Source organism: Amblyomma mixtum, chromosome 10 (genome assembly GCF_055824585.1).
Source record: "Amblyomma mixtum isolate Tamu chromosome 10, ASM5582458v1, whole genome shotgun sequence".
NCBI classification, from domain to species: domain Eukaryota; kingdom Metazoa; phylum Arthropoda; class Arachnida; order Ixodida; family Ixodidae; genus Amblyomma; species Amblyomma mixtum.
This window is the reverse complement of record NC_143021.1, coordinates 154,078,431-154,099,145: the sequence shown is the minus strand read 5'-3', so window position 1 is coordinate 154,099,145 and position 20,715 is coordinate 154,078,431. Positions and strand designations below refer to the sequence as shown.

General features: G+C 47.4%; 1 non-coding gene across 1 annotated transcript; it reads right to left on the bottom strand.

Annotated features, from left to right (window-relative positions):
- Positions 1 to 1,847: 1,847 nt before the first annotated feature.
- Positions 1,848 to 1,919, bottom strand: TRNAT-AGU (transfer RNA threonine (anticodon AGU)). The gene has a single exon. It is a non-coding gene; the product is annotated as a tRNA-Thr (tRNA).
- Positions 1,920 to 20,715: the final 18,796 nt, after the last annotated feature.

The window sequence follows — 20,715 nt, the reverse complement described above, 5'->3', positions numbered from 1 at the left end:
CATGGATAAAAATAGCCGAAAAAAATCGCCAAGAGATTATACAATGAAACTGCGGAAAGCTCTCTATTAAGTTTCGGGAAATTAAGAAAAAATGAAAACATGGCAAGCAGCATTCGTGGGCGTTCTTGTTACAGGAATGTAATCGGTTGTGCCGAATAAAAAATTATATAGGGTACCAATGCCCTTCCACTGCTGTTAAAAGAGGAAGAGCAGATACAAAAATACCTCGAAGAGCTGTCGCGTATATAAGGCCAATATTACCCAAACGCCACTCGATTTGAGCAGGTGGTACAGCACTGAGCAGGAAGTAGTTGCGGTACTCATGTGACCAAAGAAAACGCTTCTGATACTAGTGTCCGTGTACGTTCGTCTCAGAAATACGGCAGTTATTCTTAGATGATGTAAACTTACTTGTAATTCACGCCATGGAACCCCAATACTACTATGTGGAAATGTTAACGCTGGGCAAACTATGAAACATGAAATGCTGTTAGCTCCCACTGTCAGCAGTGTGGTGACGTCACGCCGAGACCGAGAGCCAACATCCGGGCACTGAATTCTGCTCATCCGGGCACTGAAACAAGAGCATCCGGGCACCGCACGAGATTTAACGAGACTCTCTAAGCCCTCCTACAGGACCGGCATACAAGCGACGGTAGCTTCGCGCCGAACGAGTGGTGGCGTTCCTACCTTCCTGTACGGTGCGGCTCCGGTGTCCAGCAAGATGACAGAGAATTACTGCGCCATTTACTTTCCTCAAAATGCCTTGCGTTCAAAGGGCAAAGCAGTGCGCCGAACCGGTGGTGGCGTTCCTCCCTTCCTGCACGCTGCGGTTCGGGTGTCCACCGAGATGACAGACAATTATTGCGCAATTTCCTTTCCTCAAAAAGAGTGGCGTTTAAAGGGCAAGGCATCGCGCCGGACGGGTGGTGGTGTTCCGTGGACTGCCTGGCAGCGCTACAACAGGCTTTCGCGTTCCACTCCTAAAGGCGAAGCTTGAGCGTCATTAATTAGCAATTAATTAGTATTTAGTTGTTAATCAGTAATTAGTCACTAATTAGTAATTTGTCATTACTTCGTCATCAATTGTGTGTGACGTAATCCAGTGGTGACGAAACCAGTGCCACATAGGCAAAGTGGTGCGGAAAACGCTTTCGCCTGTTCGGACTTCAGACAGTTTCGAACGCGCTGCATATACATTCTTGTCAGGCCTACGCCTCGTCGTGTCCGCGTACGCTCCGTGTTACGCCCGTAAATATTTCATGCTTACTCTACTCTCGGTTACGGGCGAGGAAGAGTTGGAGGGCTGTAGGTTTTTGACTCCAGAGTGTGACGAAGCTCACATGGCGATTGCTCTCGCTGCAACACACACTAGCTCAGAATACATTCTCACAGATTCACAGACAGCGTATCGCAATTACCTCAGGGGCAGGGTCGCATCGCTACCAGCTAAAATCCTGCAAGATAGCTACACCCGTGGCTACCAACCCACACACAAACACTTAATATGGGTACCAGGTCACCAGGGCATCCCAGGAAACGAGGGCGCACATGCCACAGCCCGAGCATTTCTCCCCTGGGCACCCAGAGCATTTCTCTCCTGGGCCAAGAAACCTCCTACCCCACTACTAACTTACAATGACATACTTCAAGCAAACAAGGGAAGGGGTATGAGGGGCTCGTTATAAATATGACAGAAGCCAACAGCCACAGAAACCAAAGGGCACAGGGGATTTTTTTTTTAAAAGAATTTATTTATTTTGTGGTGTTGATCAATTTAGAATAATACTGAATATGTTATCGCTTAAAGCTAATTGATTAGAAAAGCAGAAGAAAAGACAACCACATGTCGCCGGTGGGATCCGAACCCACGACCTCCGAATTACTCGTCCGGTGCTCTACCTCTGAGCTACGGCGACGGCTGTCAAACCTTCTGCTTTCGGGGGTATTTATGTTTACAAGTACCCTAACATTGAGAGTGTTCATCAGCGCCATCCACGTTCATAGGCGGCGGACGTAGAACGTCCTGAGTTACCGCAGGTGTGACGTAGAACGCCATCGAACGGAGAGGGTGGAAGATGCGTGATAACCCTCTTATGCTTCCTATGGCGTCAAGGCTGCCAGAACCGAGGCCCTCGCTAAGCAATTAAGCAAACAAGGGAAGGGGTATGAGGGGCTCGTTATAAATATGACAAGCCAACAGCCACAGAAACCAAAGGGCACAGGGGATTTTTTTTAAAAATGAATTTATTTATTTTGTGGTGTTGATCAATTTAGAATAATACTGAGTATGTTATCGCTTAAAGCTAATTGATTAGAAAAGCAGAAGAAAAGACAACCACATGCCGCCGGTGGGATCCGAACCCACGACCTCCGAATTACGCGTCCGGTGCTCTACCTCTGAGCTACGGCGACGGCTGTCAAACCTTCTGCTTTCGGGGGTATTTATGTTTACAAGTACCCTAACCTTGAGAGTGTTCATCAGCGCCATCCACGTTCATAGGCGGCGGACGTAGAACGTCCTGAGTTACCGCAGGTTTGACGTAGAACGCCATCGAACGGAGAGGGTGGAAGCTGCGTGAGAACCCTCTTATGCTTCCTATGGCGTTCATCCATACTTCAGCACTTAAGTTCATCCCGTCGGGTGTACCCTCCGCCGGCTAAGACACTAGATAAAGGGGAGGAACAACACCTCCGAAAGCTACAGACAACACTTACAACAACCAACGAAGACTACATGCCATAGACCCGGAGTCGTTTGACTCACACTGCAAATTCTGCGGGGAGAAGGCGGAACTCTTCCATGAGGTAGGGGTGAAAACATTTATTAAGAAAGGAGAGGAGGTATGCTTGGATCAGCCCGTAAGGAACCGATGCTTACAAACACTAGGTGAAGGTCCCTAGTATGGGACCCCAGTGGCGGTGGCCGCCGCCCGGGCGCGTCCGACTAAGGCTTGTTGGGCCTGCAAGTCGTGGCAGCCGAGCAGGGTCGCCTCCCAGTCCTGCCGGGTTGGGTTGGGGAGGGGGGAAATGGCGGGATTGGAGGGGCAGGCTCAGACCATGTGATAGGTGTCAGAAGACACTGCACTACAGTGTGGGCAGCTGCCGCTAAATGAGGGGTCAAAATGTTTTAGTGCTGCTGGGCACATCAATGTATTTGTGAGAACACGGGGCAGGAGCAGCCCATTCGCCTTTTTCAGGCCTTTACATGGGCTAGGGTAAAGGTGATGACTATTTTGATTGTAGCTTGCAACATCTTTGAATGTATAGACCGGATTAAAATCGGGTTCCTGATCGGGTGGGGAGGAGAAAACAGCCCGGTAGAGACCGCGCGGGCGGCTGCGTCTGCTGCCTCGTTTCCTGCCAACCCCTGATGAGCAGAGGCTCATATAAGGTAACGGTGTGCGGGGTCCGTATTCCGTATCACTTTTGGCAGATTCGATAGGCTAGCAAGGGAGTGCAGCATTGTTAGACGTTCCAACAGGCCCCTCGCGAGTCGGTGAGTATGCATTTTGAATCGGAATGTGAGGCCAGGAGAGCAATCGCGACCTCTTTTGCTTGTGTTGCACTGCTGGCTCTGAAGGAGAGGCCGTTAACTGTGTTGCTGTTGTGAACCACTGCGACCGTGTACCATCCCCCGTGATGAGGACCAGAGGTGTCCACGTAGTATACACCTGTTTTGTTGCCATAATATCGGGCTAGCGCTTCCGCTCTTGCCAGGCGCCAACCATTATAGTCTCCGTGTGGCAAGTTTGCTGGAAGAGGCCGCACGTGGAGGACACGTCTCCACAGTTCTGGGATGCGAACCCTGTCTTCCATTGGAGGGGTCATCTTCCCCTCAACACACCCACAGACATATTACTAGGCCTGGGGCTCCACAACACGATCGGAGAACTGGTGGAGGCCCACCGACAGGCCCAATTCATGAGGCTCACACAAACCTCCACGGTTCGGTATATCCTGAACTCCCTCGGAATCAGAATACCGGCGAACGACCGAACCCTCCTCGCCATCCCACGATCCCTTCACTGGGAGCTCCTAATCAGGTCGCTCCCGATGAATATGCACCCGTCCCACCATGAACAGCGCCGCAGAGTTAGTGCGAAGGCACTCAATCGAGCGTACGGCTCTGAGCCGGACGCCGTATGTGTGGACGCTGCCTGTGCGGGTGATGAAGCGACAGCAGCTGCGGTGGACTCCTCTTTATCCGCCTTCCTCATAGCACCTCTCCCTCCAGACAGATCTCCAAAGGCTGCAGAGGATGCCGCCATTGCACTTGCTATCACCCGCACGGAAGCCCGGTACATTTTAAGTGACTCTAAAACTGCGATTCTAAATTTTGCTCGAGGCCGACTCCATGTCCCTGCTTTTGGCATACTGGACACCCCCACCCCGCCAAGTGGAGCTGATATGGGTGCCTGTGCACTCCGGGAATCTCGGAAACGAGGCCGCCAACCTTTTAACCCGCGGTTCCTTAAACCGGGCTCAGGTGGCCTCGGATCGGGGATTCACCAAGTAGCGCATGCACTCATTAAGCGAGCTGACGCAGGCCTATAGAGCCTCACGCCAGCTCTATCCCCCGCCACACCCCTCCCTAGATACCACACAAGAAACATTATGGCGCAGACTACAGACACACTCTCTCCCCTCACCCCTTACCCTAGCCCACTATCATCCCTCCTTCCCCAATCTGACATGCGCCCTATGTCCAGAACCCTTCGCCTTTTCCCTCCACATCCTTTCCCTCTGCCCCGCCGACCCTACCCCGCGGGACCTAGAGAACCTCAATAGCTGGGAGGACTAGGAGCCCCTGCTGCGCTCGGAGGACCCGGCCGTGCAGACTATCGGCACCGGCCGGGCTGCCAGTGTTATGGTCCTTAGGAACATAAACACTTGAGTGCGGTGGGGTCTTGCGGTGACCCTGGGGCGTGCCCCGAATTTCCTTGTACAATAAACTTTTTTCTCTCTCTCTCTTGGAGGGGTGTGCTGAATATGGAGTCGAGCAAGAAGGCGGCGACCCGACTCCGTCAGCGACAAGCGCGTGTACTGGTTTGTAAGGTGCGCCTCCCGGAGCTCCCGGAAAGTATTCACCACCCCAAAAGCCATAAGCCGGCTGTTTGAAATAGTGATGGGGAGGTGGAACGGCTGGTGCAGTCGTTTAGTCTCAGGAACGACAAACAGGGCCCTCTGGAGGACTTTCCGCGGCATGACTACGGGGCGGCTGATCAATGAATGACACTTTGCATTTGGCAGACGTCTCGTTGCAGTCGAGTGAGTGAGACGCATGGCTCCGAATCGGCCCAGGGATTCCGCGCAAAGCGGTTCGGGGAAGCGGCAGTGGGTTGACCACAAAGCTTTCGCCACGCACACTTTAGAACTTCGAATGTGCCTTCAGTATATTTTTGAGGAAAGGAAATGCGCAGTATCTATCTCCCACAGCTGCGAAACCAAGAGATCGGAGGCTTGTTGGTTGGTTCGTTCATGGGGTTTAACGTCCCAAAGCGACTAAAGCTATGAGAGACGCCTTAGTGGAGGGCCCCGGAAATTTCGACCACCTGGGGTTCTTTAACGGGCACTGACATCGGACAATACACGTTCCTCTATAATCTCTCCTCCAAACAAATTCTGCCGCCGCGGCCGGGATCGAACCCGCGTCTATCGGGTCAGCAGCCGAGCATCATAACCACTGATCCACAGCGGAAGCTTGTAAAGCAGTGGATAAAATTTGTAAATTGGTGTTTGAGGAAAGGCAATGCGCAGTATCTGTCTCACACATCTCGGTGGACACCTGAACCAGAGGGAAGGCGCATAACTGCCCTATTGGACATTGGACACCTCAATTGTGCTTTAAGCTACCTGGCGATAGTGACAGATGTGGGCCGCTTGTACTGGCATTGACAACATTGTGCCAGAAACTCTGCCACCTGCCAGGCTGGCAGGGTGGGTGACCACTTTAATGTAGATTTAAAACAAGCGGGGATTCGTCACCACTTCTGCGGGAGAACATGCCGTTCCTCTCGCTCGTAATGACTCTCACACCTGCGTCAACTTCGCGAAATAGTTGCGAAGACGTCGTCTTTTAAGATCAGGCATGAGCTGAGCTCAAATTTCGGATTAGGAAGTAACGTCATCATCGTCGTCGTCATTATCTTCAGCCTGATTACGCCCACTGCCGGGCAAAGGCCTCTCTCATGTCTATCCACTTATTCCTCTCCTTGGCCAGTTGTGGCCACCATATGGCCGCAAATTTCTTAATCTCATCCGCCCACGTAACTTTCAGCCGCCCCCTGCAACGCTTGCCTTCTCTTGGATTCCATTCTGTTACACATAAGGGCCAGCGGTTATCCTGCCTTCGCATTACACGCCCTGCGCAAGCCTACTTCCTCTTCACTTCGACCAGGATGTCATTAACCCGCGTTTGTTCTCTCGCCCCTCACCTCCTCCCCCTCCTCGTGAACCTTCCTGGATTAGTATGTTCTGATTTGTCACAATTGTTATTGAACCACAACACCGAAAACAACTTTCTAATTTCATGCGTAACACTAGGATTATCTCCTTATTTCTGAACCAACTAGACAGACCGACCGTTCGTCTGATATCCTTGATTTGTTGCCCACGTCGCACCACGATCCCCTTGCATTCACCCCTTACTGTGCGACTGCCCTGCTCTCAAGCGTGCAAGGATCAGGCATATGAAGGCAGCTGGTCTTTCACCGCGCAACCCTCCTTGGTTGGTTGGTTTAAGGCGTTTAACGTCCCAAACCGACTAAGGCTATGAGAGACGCCATAGTGGAGGGCTCCGGAAATTTCGACCACCTGGGGTTCTTTAACGTGCACTGACATCGCACAGTACACGGGCCTCGAATTTCTCCTCCAAAGAAATTCAGCCGCCGCGGCCGGGATCGAACCCGCGTCTTTCGGGCCAGCAGCCGAGCACCATAGCCACTAAGCCACCGCGGCGGCGCAACCCTCCTTCACGTAGCACATATGTCTGTCTGTTCTTCTTCCGTTCCGTCCGTCAGCGCTGTTTTGTCGTACCATTCACAAATTACCTTGGCGGAGGGACCATACTATCGCTCACTTCTGCACTTCATAAAGTAAGCTAACCTCTTCCTATTACTTTAATCATTAATGCATCCTTCATATCTCTTTCTCCCAATTGTGACCCTAAGCAATAAAAGTCGTTAAAAAAGACAGTGAAGAAAACTCTTAGACAAAGGCAACTACAACGCTATTAAAGGAAAACTAGCGAATTTTCTTGAAAATTTTTTACTTGGCTTTTCACAAGGAGGTATGAAGCGAACGGGATTCTACTTCAAAATTAGATGCATAGCCTGAGGATGTATACACATGCATCCTCAGCTTCACTGTAACTAAACCAGACCACTCACCATTGTTCAGCATAAAATTAAAGTTCCGTAAGAACAAAAAAGTGACAGTTCCGGATTGCTAAGCACGTTACTACACTAAGTAATTGGCAAAAATACCGCAACAAAGAAAGCAGTTTCAAACCCCTGCAAGAAAATTAGCATTCACTTTGCCCCTCGACTTTACCTATTATGTTTCGCACTAGCTCCAGGCAGCTCTTTGAGACTATTAGCCCCAAACCCCATGAATATTTATCGTTACGAGACAACCATGACAATCCTATCTCCGACAAGAAAATCGGAATGTTATTAACACTCTTTTCTGTTACGTATTTACCTCACAGCCGGAAAATCAACTTGCTCACTTTCCGCCCTCCGAATACTCACCTGTCTGCAATATCGTTTAACGTTAGCGCATTGCAAAACTAATTGACTGAAGTTAACATCCTCTTCTCGTACAGAGAGTATTAACTTGAAATCTTTGAAAAGCATTAAACTAAGACCATTTTGCCGTGCTTTTTTCAGCAGTCGCTCTCATTGCGTGTTGCTTCGAAAGACTGGAAACAGGAAAAGGTCATTATTGTTTCAAAAAGGGCTGATCCGTTTTCTGCTTATAATTACAGCCCCGTTTCCCTCAAAATTAATGGAGCACGTAGGATAGTCTTAAATAGCAAAAGTACTTCATGTTTCAAGCTTTTTTGTCTAAACGAGAGTGGTTTCTCCATGGGACTCTCTTGCGACGCTTAACTAGCGCTCTTCATAAATCATATCAGCGCTAACATTGACATCAACACCCCGATCGACGCCAGATTCTGGATGCCGAAACAGCATTCGATAAAGTAACCCACAAACGTCTATCTCCAAAACTTTCGTCTTTGTCCCTTAATGAAGTAGCGCTTAATTTTTAACCAACCGTTATCAATTCGAACAAACTAACAATGGCTCCTCACTCTTGTCCCCCGTTATTTTAGGTGTGCCACAAGACACAGTGCTCGCTCTTTTTTAATATTTATTTATATTAATGATCTTGCAAATAACATCTCCAAAATCACCTTATTCACAGAAGAATGTGGGATCTATAGCCCTATTAGCAAGATAACCTATGTTAATGCACTTCACGCCGATCATGGCAACATCGAAATTTGCTCCGAAAAATGGCTTATATGTTTAAATATTGCGAGTATGGGGACGCCCGGTGCAGGCTTTATTGCCACCTTCAGTACGGCAGCGACAATCCTGGAGGCGAGTTAGAGGGAGGACGGGCGACGGGCAAAGGGCTTGAGGCGCAGCACGTGGACGATCTGGACGCCGCTACAGGGACGGTCCTTAACAGGTAATGCGGGACGGCCACGATAGTTAACGGGGGTCGTTTGTTAAAGCACTGTATAGTGACTATTATAGCTTCTCATAAGTTTTTCAACACATCCTTGGACTGCGCACCGGTGTCCAGGGCAGTACCTCATCACCAGGAACAAAAAAAAAACAGCATGGTGGGTAAGGCCTTTGCGGTGCTTGCAGGGGGCCTGGGAAGCTTCTGTGTTAAATCGAGCATGTTAACAGGACTGGGCGAGGCGGGAAGTCAATTGTTCGTGGAATGGTGCTGAAGAGGGGAAGAGGACAGAAAAAAAAGGTGCCTTCAAGACGAAGGCATGGGTCCGGCCTAAAACAAGGGAATAGGGCGAGTAACGGGTTCTTCGTTGTAGCGCAGTATTTTAGACAAAGGTAACAAATATAACCACTTAGTCCCAGTCCGTACGGTAGGTTGAATATTAGTGGAAAGCATGTTCGAAAACGTTCGATGGAAGCGTTATGTGATGCCACTGGTTTCAGAGTAGTAGTTGATGTTTTTTCGTGGGTGGTATTCGAGGCATGAAGAACTTGGTCCAAGATTGCGTAGAGGAAAGCCTGCCACGGTCGCTAAAGAGAACGATGGGGAACGGGGGATGTGGCGCAGAAGAATGGCGTGCAGAAAAAAATGGCCTATCTCTGCAGCACAGACTGAAGGAAAGGTAACAAATGGAAGGAAGGAGTCGCAGTCGGTATGGTTAGGTTGAATTCAGCATTCAGTACCTTTCCTTGACGTTAATAGACGTTTCATCAAAAATATTCATGACTCAAAACTTCTATCGGGTGCCGTGACCACTCTCTGATAGGATAACTGACCCGTTACTCGTCTCTCACGCTGCAAGCTCAATAAAAGATTTCAGTAAGAATAAAAGAGAATTACGAGGGGGTACCCAAAAGAAACCGGACTTATTTTTGTTTCAACTTATCTGGTCACATTTTAAGCACAGACCTTCAATCTCCTTCAAAGTATTCCCCACTTGCAATGTTACGCTTGTCGAATCTTTCATTCCATTTTTCAAAACATTGTTTAAATTCATCTTTTGTGATGCTTGACAGTGCCTCCGTCGTTTTTTTTTTCACCTCTGCAACATCAGCGAAACGCTTTCCATTCACCTATTTTTTTTTTCATTCTAGGAAACAAAGAAAGTAGCACGGGGCAAGGTCGGGAGAGTATGAGGGTTGAGGAATAGGGGACATGCCATTTTTGGTCCAAAATTGTCGTAGAGACAGGGCTGTGTGAGCAGGGGCATTGCCATGATGGAAAAACTAGTCACCCAACCGCCACAAATCTGGCCGCTTCCACCGCACACTGTTGCCCAATCTTTTCAAAACATCCAAGTAGAAAGCCTGGCTAACTGTACGACCCTGCGGAACAAATTCTCAATGGACGACTCCTCTCAAGTCGAAAAAAACAAATCAGCATTGTTTTGAGGTTTGGTTTCACCTGACGAGCTTTCTTGAGGCGAGGTGATTTTGAAGTTTTCCATTGGCATGATTGTTGCTTTGATTCAGGATTAGATTCAGGAACACTTGAGTTGTCCCCATAGCATCGTCCTTGTACGTCTTTCTTAATATTTCAAGAGTTTCCATTCAACTTTTTTCGAGCAAAAATCAGAATTTCACCGGCGCACGCTGTTCACGAAAATCAGCCATTGCAAAAACGACATTCACACAAAACAGTCGTCACTATAAAACTCTGCTTAAACTAGTCTGACCTCCTTCAACGACGGCACTCGGCTTACTGACTATGGAGTGTTCGTTCTATGCGTTCCTAGTGGCAAAACGCGGTACCACAGAAGCATTGCCGACCAAAACATTTAGTCCGGTTTCTTTTGGGTACCCCCTCGTATTTCAGTCTAGATGCGCACATGCACATACAGTCTAGATTCGCTCTCAATCAGTACTCATGGTTCAAGCTGTGCGCAATATTTAGGTCCAATGACACTTGAGGCGCGTTTTCAGCGCTAAGTTTTTAGAACTTTCGAGAGAGAAACTTTTGTAACATTGATGGGCTTGAGATACGACCGATCAAGCAAGTTTTAGAGCTGATCTTCACTGGACTTGATCTTACCTTGGTCTTAATTTTCCGCATCGAAATTTTTCGAGACCCTTACAAGTTGTAATGGTAAAGGATTCGCATGAAGGCAATGACAGAGGGGAGCTCCCTAGTTACAGAGATATTTCAATTTTACAAGTTTTTTTCTAAAGGAGCGAAAACTTATTCCTTTCTTAAGGAAAGAACACCAAGTAATCACACATGCGAAATTTGCGTTTGCAAAAGGGCTCTCTACCGAGACTGCCCTCGTAATGCAGAATGAAATAACATGAGACGTGTTTGAACGAGATATGTGGGCCATGGGGCAATAGACTCTTCCGAGGCCTTACATAACACTAAGAGTAACACTCTTATTAAATTTGAATCGTTAAGTTTTCCGGTTGTGTTTTTCTTCAGTTGTCAAAATCCTAACTTTAAAACTGCTAGCAATATCTTATCAATAATCAATCATCCGATGTGATGAAAGTTTGCGCAAGGCGAGTACCTCGGCCATGAGACGTTGTGTGTCAACGAAGTTTTTTTTTTATACTCCAATGTAAAGTATTTCTCCTAATTGAGAGGACATGGTAGTAGCGCTAAGAAACAAGGACGACGGGGTAGACAAAGAAAACACAAGCGCTAGACATCAACTGACTTTATTCTAAAGATTTGAGGTTCCTGTTTCGGGAAGTGCCGTCACGCATGCTATTCAATTGTTGATTTTTTTATTCTCCTAATTGTCGCCTATAAATTAGTTGTTGTTCTTGAGAATAAAGTCAGTTGATGTCCAGCGCCTGTGTTGTCTTTGACTACCCCGTCGTCCTTGTTTTTTTAGTGCTACGACTATGTCCTCTCAATCCATGCACCAACTAGCCCAGCTTTCTGCCTTAAATTTCTCCTAAAAAGGTCTTTCCAAGAAAACAATGCAAGAAAAGCCGTAGTTTCGACTACCTCTGTTTTCTCCACTCCCACTTAAACCTTACTTTTGTAACCAATCCTCAGATAAGATTCCGGCAAAAAGAACCCTTTATTGAAGCAAGACACTCCGTTTCGTTGGTTCGTTTCTAAGAACTAAGAATGGTTTTTCAGAGACATTTAGGTAGCTACAAGCGTCACTACTGATACAAGGAAGACTTCTAGTGTTCGGTTGTATTGCAGTTAACAAGTGCGCTTTTATTCTTGTGACGCACATCCACAGCAGGTACTCTTTGTTCATTATGTGTACTGGCGCTTCCAAATATCAGAGCCTCTTTATATAATTCTGTTGAATTTGTTTTCATTGCGACACGTGGGATTTCACCGGTCTGCGAATAAACAATCCACGCGATCCATCGTAGCTTTTCGCATATTTCTTTTTATTGTTGGGCCTGTTGCAATTTATTTTGATGCCATTGCTGTGTTTTGTCCATCAGCAAAGAACATCAAGCTTCCAGTTTGGTATATGCGGCCAACAGCATTCCTTTATGCTTGCTTAGTGAAAGGCGGGTGAGAACGGTTGCTTGTGATGGGTGGTTCAAACTCGAAAATGTAATTTTCACAATTACCAAGATGCTCCTCTTCGGATCTAAAACTAAGCCATGCCCTTAAATCCATATCTCCAGGCCTTAGGCGCTGGAATTGTTGCGGATCTTGATTTGTGTGTCGAGTGCTGCAGTAACGCACTAAACACAAATTAAAAAAAAATGACGTCGAAAGAAGCATTGACGGATTATAAATAACGTCGCTTTCTGAAGACGGGACTGAGGGCGAGACAGACTCCTACGCCTCCTTCTCTGTCGCGTTTTCAAATAGCGCAGTGATTTCTTTTAAGTGAATAGGTACCAGCCATCCGTACTATCCCTCTTCTGATAAAAACTCTCCGCAACACTCCCTTATTGTTCACTTAAGAGCGTTAGGTGCGGGAGCTTGAAGTGCTGACACCGGTGTGCCCTGTAAACGTGTAGATAATGATGATGATTATCAAATTACTTTATTTGCATGCGTCATGGAATCACAGGGCGAAGAATAGTTGAATCCTGACTACCGTCATATTCCTTCCCGTTCCGCAGGTTGAGATCCCTTGGTATACAGCGGTGTCCAGGGGCAGATGGATGACTTTCTTTTCGTCTTCTTCTTTCTGGCTGGCCGTTTCTGGCTAGCATTCGGGACTCTATATTCCTCTCTGGTTTGTCCACACCATGTCCAAATCACGTGGACGAGATCTGCAATATTGTTGCAGGATTTACACCTCGGATCATGGATCGCCGGGTGCCCCTCTGCTTAGTGCTAGTAGGTTAGAAAAACCTCCCCGCCTGTAACTTTCTCCATATGACCTCTTCCTTTTCCTGATGTCTTTGCCTGTTTGAGGTAGTGTCTGTCTTCCTAATTTGTGATTACTGAGAATATCATGGTATGCCTTCAGCTCCGCTCTCGCCTGAAGGGGCTCTCTCCTCGACGAGACCGCACTGTGTGTGTCTTCGGCCCAACGTGTGCGCGATGTCGTTTTATCGGAGGCCCTCGTGGGCCTTAGTCCAGATTAGGTTAATTATCTCGGACATTGTCGGACCAGCAGCCACAATTCTCACCGCTTCGAGAGGTACCCTGCCTGCGTTTTAGTTTCGGATAGCTGATTTGGGAATCCGGTATAATCACCCTCGCATTAGCCACAGCGCTGCACCTAACTCAACAAACAGGTAAAAGTCCAAACCTTCCTTCCTTCCTTCCTTCCTTCCTTCCTTCCTTCCTTCCTTCCTTCCTTCCTTCCTTCCTTCCTTCCTTCCTTCCTTCCTTCCTTCCTTCCTTCCTTCCTTCCTTTCTTCCTTCCTTCCTTCCTTCCTTCCTTCATTCCTTCGTTCCTTCGATCGTTCCTTCCTTCCTTCCTTCCTTCCTTCCTTCCTTCCTTTCTTTCTTTCTTTCTCTCTTTCTTTCTTTCCTTCTTTCTTTCTTACTTTCTTTCTTTCTTTCCTTCCTTCTTTCCTTCTTCCTTTCTTTTTCTTCTTTCTTCCTTTCTTCCCTTCCTTCCTTCTTCCTTTCTTTCTTTCTTTCCTTCTTTCTTTCTTTCTTTCTTTTAATCCTTGCTGACACGTTTGTCTATGAAGGAGCTTAGGCTAAAGGCATATTGTTGCCTGACAGGGCCTCAGCCCACTACGATATGACAAACAAACATGTAAATTACAAAATTCCGGCGGGGCGGTACAAAACAGAACTGTTGATAAGGACGTAAAACGAAATCAAAGAAAACTAGGCACAAAACTAAGCATTATACAGAGCAAAATGCATACACACTCAGCAAAAAAAGACCGAAGAGCTTGACGAGACTTTGCATCGTAAATGTACTATGAGTATACAAATAAGAAATAGAGATCAATACTTATATATGAAATACTACATCATTTAACGAAGTTCTACTTAAGGCTTATTCTATCCTGCTTAAAAACAAGGCATTGTGGACATATATACACAAAAAGAGTACACAGACGTGAACTCAAAATCACTAATTGTGAAAAAAAAAATGGAAAACACCATGCTTGCATGAGAAATTTTAGTGACCAGTAGAGGCGACATCTCTACAGAGAAGAACACCCTTACATTCATTTTTGAAAGTGGAGAAGAGTTTACCGTAGTTTATATTTATATCTCTTCTTTTGAGAATTTCGGTAACCTGAAAAGACAGTGCTTGACGACCAAAATTTGTCCTGATCTTCGGCATTTTTATTTTAGAGAACAGAATCGCTGGCTTTGTGACACTTCTGATATTCCCACAGGGTGGAGCGCTCAGCCAACGCTGTTCAACCTTACATCTGTCGGGCTTGCCGATATTCTACCACAGTAGGCGCAACTCTCAATCCATGCGGATGACATCTGCATCTGGGCATCCGGAGTTACGCGCCCACAAGTTCGAGCGAGACTCCAAAATGTGTCAAGTATTCTTGCGGGCTACCTTTGCCAGCAAGGCCTACAGATTTCAACCGAAAAGTTTTCGCTGGCTGCCTTTAGACGAAAGAACATGTCTCCTTATACCGTATGCATAAAGGGCACAGCAATATCCTACGTAAAGAGCCATCGGTTTCTGGGAGTAATCGTCGACGGAAATCTGTCAAGGACCCCACATATCTCAAACATGAAAAAGAGACTGACAGCGATTTCTCACGTTCTCGCCTTTCATTGGGGCACGTCGTGGGAAGCGTCGGTGCGGTCGATGATGCACCTCTACAACGCCTTATTCATGGGATTTCTCCTCTACAGCCTCCATGCACTTGGAAACATTCGAAAAACAACCATACGAAGTCTGCAAAGCGCTCAAGCTCAAGCGCACCGGACTTGCATTGGATTGCCGAAATGTGTCTCTACGGCCGCATCTGTACTCATCGCCCAGGAGCATCCAATCCCTACCTACTTAACAGTTGACGCTCTGAGGGCACATTTCCTACACATCTCCCGGGTTCCCTCTCACCATCTTAACAGTCTTCCTATTACCAGGCCGCGCACATCGTTTACAGACATCATTGACGCACATCGCGCCATTTTGCCGTCCCAGTTTACACCCGCCTCTAGACCGTCCTCGCCACTTTGGAGCTTGCACAATCCCCGTGTTCTTATTTCGATACCTGGCATCAGGAAGAAGATCGACTTATCGCCGATAGAACTGAAACAAGTCACTCTTGAATATTTTCACGACCACCATGCAAACATTGTACATGTTTACACCGACGGCTCAGTGAACCCCATCACTTCTTCTGGCTCCGTGGTCATCCCCGCAAGGACTGCAGAAATTAGAGTTAGGATAGCTCACCACACTTCTTCGACGGGTGCATAACTGACCGCTCTTCGTGTCGCCTTTGCACACATCAGTCATCAGCGCTCAGCGGTGGTCTATTTTCACCGATTCCAAAGCTGCCCTCCAAGGCTTACAAGCTGCTCTTCGCCGTGGAGCCCATGAACAACTGGTCGCAGAAATTCGAAAACTACATTACTGTGCCATAAACAAGGGCATGACATTTTCTACCAATGCCTACCGGGGCACATCTGCATAGCAGGCAACAACCGCGCGGATGAGGTCGCGCGAACTGCTCACGACGACGGCGATTTTGTGTCCATCCCCCTTTCGAGATCAGACGCTGCGGGCAGGCTTACGGCACTTGCGCGGGACATCACGCTAGCCGCGTGGAATTCCGGCCAATTATCCAATTCACGTTTAAAATCCGTGGACCCAGATCTGAAGCTCCGGCTTCCATCAGGCCTACTGCGAAGAAAAGAAACTTTGCTGTGTCGCCTCTGGCTTTGTGTAGCTTTCAGTAACGAACACTAATTTTTAATCGGTATGGCTGATAGCCCTGCATGTGCTATCTGCGGGCATGACGAGACTATAACCCACATTCTTTGTGACTGTCCTGCCTACAGCGCCGAAAGGCAGACTCTGAGCCGTGCGCTGGAGCGTCTATATCCGCGCCCACTGACGGAAGTGAAGATTCTCGGCCACTGGCCGCGGCGATGGCCAGCGGTGAAGGCCTGGAAGGCACTGCTCCGCTTCTTGCGAACTTCTGGCCTGCATGATAGGCTGCGGCATCAACGAACACTGACTTTTTAGAGTGACGTCGATTTTCTGCTACTCTCCTTTCCCTTTCTTTTTATCCCCTCACTTCTTTCCCCGCGTGTATGGTAGCAAACCTATTATTCTTTCGGTTAACCTCCCTGCATTTCATCTTCTACCTCCTCCTCCAACCAATCAAAGTGTGTCCTAATTTAGGACAGCAGACCAAGATCAAAATGATGACAGCATTCTTTTGCGAGTTTTGCCTGAGATAGCAGATATTTTGCATAAAGGCTATGAAGAAAGCTCCTCACAATAGCTCCATGCTGAGCAATGCGATCACACTTAGTAAGAATTCAAAAAGTTGCAGGCAAGAAGCGGTGTATAGAAGACACTAACCTAAGGAAAATTCAGTTTTATGCGTTAACACATAAATATGGCAATGTCATTAGGAATATCGAAAAGATAGTTAAGGTTGCCGAAGTTTCTATACCAATCTACGCAGTAGCTAATGTAAGCAGGACATTAATGAGAGAGGCAGGAGCGCACAGGAATGAGGCATCGTGCAAGTAACGAAAGAGCGTGTAAAATGGCTTGGGAGCAATGAAAAGGAGGAAAGCAGATCTTGACAATAACGCAACTGTACATATTTTCAAGGAAGGTAGACAGATCGCGCTCTTATCTTCCTTTTCTGCTGTCTTCATTTTAATTCTGTTCACCCGGCATGTCCCGTGCGTTTTGTCCCTTCTTTCCTCATCCGACGTGCTCACAAAATCTTGTCGAGACCAGAAGATCGAGCTTCTGGCCTATACCAGAACCCTGACACATAAACGGGTGCGGCTACGACAAGCAGTTTGTCGATTCCATTCTCCGATGGTCACCACGCCCATCAATACCAGGTGGGCCTCCTTGCTGAGGCCCATCCGCCATCTCTTATGTGCAGGGCGTGAGTCAGTCGTTGGCTCGTGTTCTACGCACTTGAAATTTCAACATCGCTTACGTACTAGCGTGCAGGCTGCGACCCGAGTTGGTTGCTGTTAAGGACCAGCTCTAGAAAAACAAATTTTCCGGCTTCATATATAAAGTTCTGCGAGTAATCTGCGACTGCTCTTACAAAGGCGAGAGCGTGAATCTCGAAAGATGATCTAGGTATGACAAGTACGGTGTGAAAAATAAGCACACTGCATCCAACACACTTGCCCGGGAAGTAGGATAATTTATCGGAAGCGAAAGCAGTTGACTGTCGCGGGGATATCTGGAGTCCCTGATAATGCAGCAATCATAAAACTCAATTGCAACGACAATAATCTTTCGCCTACATAATTGAGATGCCTGGGACGATTAGTGCGACACAGTTAAGCTTTGTGCTTTCGACATGCCTTCAGAGAGCATGGGTTTCTTGTTGAAGCTGAAACGTCTAATATTGTTAACAACCTTTGGTGCTTGTTCAGTTTCTATTCTCCATGATCCTACTGCTGGAGCAGGTGATGGCTTCAAAAGCCTAGATTTTTGCGGCGGTCTCCCGTCGAAAGGAGACAGTGAAATCCGTGCCTGCCGTGAGTGTGCAGTGTATTAGGCATACTAGTGACAGCTACGGCCATTATCTTTGACTTTTCTTGGACTCTTAGTTTCTATCGCCTTATGTTTTCAAAAATGCAGCAGTGGTTTCAAGCTTCGTCAAGGGCCTGAAAGTTTAATCCATGCTAGAGCATCACGAGAATGGCAGAGCAGTCATCTATATAACAAACTGCTCACCTCTGCACGCAACATTTATTCTCCAAATTGAGCTGAGGAGTAGTATCCCTAAGATGTCCAAAAATTTCAGCGCTGCGCGCGCGATCGAGCCTTGACTTAGAAAGCTCGAAGGCGACCGACAATGATGCCGGCGAGCATCAGGGGAGCATCACCAAATGTGCCTTCAAAGGAATCTTACTGCTGGACTTCCTTCCGGACTGTCTCGGCATCACCGCGGTCTGCGTTGTAAAATGTTTGGAAGTGGCCATTGCGTCAGATCGCTTTCTGACATTTTTGTGCTCAAAAGGCTCCTTATCAGTTAACACAGAATCTTTTTCGTTAAAGGCCGTTAATTACACAATACAGGGTAACCTCTTTTTGTCCTCGGTGTCCATTCAAAAGAACAGGAAATTTGTCAATGCGTAAACCGCAGGAGTGGCTTAGCTGCTGGTGCAGGGTTAAAAACGTGCATAGAGAACGAATTTATACCCAAGCTACCTCTGGATTTCAAGTGCTTGCGCACCATACGAGAGCATGGCTTAGTCATGAGATATCCTCTTTAAACGAGGTCCTTTTTTTTTTGTCGAACAGCGCCTGCATAAAAAAAACCTGCATAAAAAGACACAGACCGTCTTGCGCACCTGGCAGGCACGACACAAAGAACCCTTTATTGTTACAGGGCTATTCATTCCATAGTTTAGTCGCTACCCCAAGCACCGAATGGTTTTTCGACCAGATTAACTTAAGCACAAGCGTCACTTTCCATATTGAGAGACTTTTCAGTGTTTTTTAGTATCGCACTTAATAAACGTGTTTCTATGCAACGCACGCACCATCATCCCAACTACCCTTTGTCCGCTCTGCGCCGTGATAGTTCCGAATTGCACACCCTCTTTGTCTAGTTACCTTGAATTCGTTCATAATGGGCTCAGGGATCTACGACCGGCCCGCGACGCAAACAATGTACGCGATCCAACAAGGCTCTTCGCAGAATTTGTCACAGCCGCCTCTGTTGCAACTATTTTTTTATACCGTTCTGGCTTTCTGGCTTTTGTCCGCAAACTTAGGACACAATGCGTCAGTGGTTAGCATATGCAACCAGCTACGTTCGTCTACGCTTGCTTAGTGAAAAACGGGTAAGAACGTGGCGTCACACGGGTGGCTGTATTGAATCTATACAGCACCAAATTAATAAGATACTCCGCTTCGAAACCAAAAAGAAATTATGCCACGAATGGAACATAGGCTTTAGGCGTTGCAACTGTGGATTTTTATGTGTATGCCTACTCCAGCACTAAGGACCAAAAATATTATCTTTCATACAGTCTATTAGACGAAATTTTCAAAACGGGTGAACGGAAGTCGGAATCCATGGCGCATAATCAGCTCTTTTTCATGCGAAGCATACTACTTTAGCTACCACTTCAGCCCTTCACCGTGGTTATGCGCCTCCAAGTCACGTGATACATGACGTCACACCACGTGACACGATTACGTCACGACAGTAGAGAAACGGGGGCCCACCTCGCGCCGTGGCTGTGGTTGTGCGTCTCCAAATCACGTGATACATGACGTCACACCACGTGACACGATGATGTCACGACAGTGGAGAAACGGGGGCCCACCTCGCGCCGTCGCTGTGGTTGTGCGTCTCCAAATCACGTGATACATGACGTCACACCACCTGACTTGATGACGTCACGACAGTGGAGAAACGGGCGCCCACCTCGCGCCGTCGCTGTGGTTGTGCGCCTCCAAATTACGCGACACGATGATGCTTCGCATTCTCCAGGCTTAACCAAGTTAAGCCTCAGCCATTTTTTTTTGTAGCCAGAGGTGCATTGGAAAACTGTAAAGCTATATATGCGTAGTTTTTTGCACACTGACGGGAGCAACACCTGTGTATCTCTCGCGCTGTTATAGCCTTCTTCGGGTCGGGTGCGCTTACCCATACTGAAGTGACCACTCCGTGAACTTAAACGGCGCTATTTTCTTTAATGCTTAAGCATTATGAGGCCCTGTGCAACCGGATATAGCGACAAGCACCACGCGTGACCCGTGACGTGGTCCAACCTTCGTGGCGTCATCACATTCTGCCCATAGAATTAGTAGGAAACTGCCCACCATGGAAATTTACAATTTTTTAATCATTGGTCGCGAGTGGCTGCTCGGGAACAGCAATTTCGACCTCAAAAACCTCACCGGTGGCTGTGATTAAAACAGCGACGTGCGCTGCGCTCCGAGTGTTATGAGGACTTCCGGCGACCTGAAAATGTAAAATAGAGAATGAGCAATTACGCTTATAAGGGTATTAACCCATTAACGTTATCGCGCCGCACCCTTAAGGCGCAGCTACAACCGAAGCAGAACCAACACAAAAGGACAGCGCATTCAAACGTTTCAGAGAGGAACCCCGAAGAGCTTTTCTTTTTAAATTTCCCATTGGTGCAGCCCACATTGTCCCAAAGAGGACGGGCATGAAACCAAATTACAAACCGACGTGCCAAGAAACATTGCATTACATCTGAACTCTCCGCTTCGCTACTTACTCAGCACAGCGTAAACTAAATGAATTTTTTTCTTAGTGTGTTTTGATTGAAACTCTTAAATGCGTGTCACCTAACAACACGCCTATGTTGTGTGCGTGCGCATGCGTGCGGGCGCATGCGTGTGCGTGTGCTTGTGCGCGCGTGTAGGTTTGTGTGTGTGTGTGTGTAGTGTTA